Raw genomic sequence first — 2,010 nt, 5'->3', positions numbered from 1 at the left:
TAGAAGCAAGGCTAGCGCTTGCTGCTGCTAGTGCCGGCCCCTTAAGAAGGGCGGCCCCAGTCGGTGCCAAAGTGTCAAATAAGCAAGTGCGAGTGAGGGCTGTGCTTGGATCTGTGCAGGACATTTGAAAGGGAGGGCAGGTGTTCAAGGGAAATGTGCAAATGTACTTGAAAGTAGTCTGGTGACGACACCATGCGGGCTGCGTCTGCATAAAAGGCCTGGACCGGCAGCCTCTCGTGCCTACGGCCATACCAACCTGAATGCGCCCGATCTCGTCCAATCTCGGAAGCTAAGCAGGGTCGGGTCTGGTTAGTACTTGGTATTTGGATGGGAGACCGCCTGGGAATACCAGGAGCTGTAGGCATTTTGCTTCTCTCTGACACCAGAGGGTGCTCCTCTATCGCACAATTGCACACAACCTTTCTCGCTAATGGCACTTCAGTTTTTAGGTCTCGACCTACCAATGTGCTTGCGCATTGCAGCTGTCGAGACATATAGAGGGCTACCAGCAAATCCTACAAAGAGGTTTTGAATTGCGGATTCTCCCCAATGCATGTGAGCCATTCAAGCGTGAAGCTTCGCCAGCGCGCCCTCTGCCTCACTTCTCATTCATATGCTCCATCCCTCCCACTCGCTCGCTCCCCCAGCCACGTCACAAACCACCATGGGGCTCATTTATGAGCCCTTGCATCACTTTTACGCCGCTGGCGCGTCACTTTTTGTGACGCACCAGTGGAGTATAAAAAATGTGCCTTGCTGCACCATATTTACAAAGTGATGCATCTAGGGAGATGCATCATTTTGTAAACCCCTGCGCCACAGTATACCTGCGCCAGGTATAATGTATGCAAGGGGGGGCGTATCGACGCAAGAAAGGGTCATGGAAGTGACGCCGTGAAATCCATGAGATTTCACTATGCCACTTCTAGGACTCAAATGCGTCAAAATGTTATGCCTGCCTCACAGCAGGCGTAAGACTGACGCAGGCACTAACAACATGGGTCTTGCCCAAGTGAAAGTACACATTGCTGGAGTTGCGTCACTCCCGCAATGCGTCACTTTTGCGCCTACAGATACGTCACAAATACTGACGTATCTGTAACTCCTTGTGACATGATGCATCATACTGTAAATATGAAGCATCGTTAGTGTCGCAGGGAGAGCGCAGTGAAAAGTGACGCATCGCTGTTTTCACGCAGCGATGCGTCACTTTTCATAAATGAGGCCCCATATGTCTGTGCCTCAGACACTTCAAAGCTGCCGCTCCCTGCCCCCCGCATCAGACTTCAAAGGAATGCCTCCCCCGACCCCGCCACAGCAATGCCGAGAGCTTGTTTGATCCATTTCACTGTGCGTGCATGTCTTGTTTTCTATTTGTATTCCGGTGTTTGTAGAACTTGGTTTAGAATGCATCTAAATCACAGCTGTCTCGGTTTGTTTACTCATTCTGTTTATGAACTCAATTTACCATCATCCTACCCCGCTACCTCTTTTTTGCAGCTGTCTGCTTTTTCTTGCAGTTTTATTCCCCAAAAGCTCCTTTATTTTATTGCTCCGGTTTCTTTCTTGTTTTTCTTGCTCCGTTTTTTCTTGCAGTTTTAGTCCCGATCTCCCACCATCACTTCTACCCCGCTCCATCTTTTCTTGCTTTGCTCCGTCTTTTTTTTTTGCAGCTCTGTCCACTTTTTCTTGCAGTTTTATTCCTCGATCTCCCACCATCACTCCTACCATGCTCCGTATTTTTTCTTGCACTTTTATTCCCCAATCTCCCACCCCCGATCTCCCACCATCACTCCTACCCCACACATGGACCTCCCTGTGACTCTTCCGCCCCCAGCTCTGTCCGCTCAGCGGGTCACCCAATACCATTCCAACACCTCTTCCCTGATCTCCCACCATCACTCATACCCCGCTCTGTGTTTTCTTGCAGTTTTATGTAGCACGAACTCGACCGGGAGGAATTGGAGCACTTTACACGAGGACCACTTACATTATATAAGGACTTGGGGG

General features: G+C 49.9%; 1 pseudogene; it reads left to right on the top strand.

Annotated features, from left to right (window-relative positions):
- The first annotated feature begins 238 nt into the window (after positions 1 to 238).
- LOC144774443 (5S ribosomal RNA) lies at positions 239 to 364 on the top strand (annotated as a pseudogene).
- The last annotated feature ends 1,646 nt before the right edge of the window (positions 365 to 2,010 follow it).

Source organism: Lissotriton helveticus, chromosome 8 (genome assembly GCF_964261635.1).
Source record: "Lissotriton helveticus chromosome 8, aLisHel1.1, whole genome shotgun sequence".
Classification (NCBI taxonomy): Eukaryota; Metazoa; Chordata; class Amphibia; order Caudata; family Salamandridae; genus Lissotriton; species Lissotriton helveticus.
This window is presented reverse-complemented; position numbering and strand designations above follow the sequence as displayed.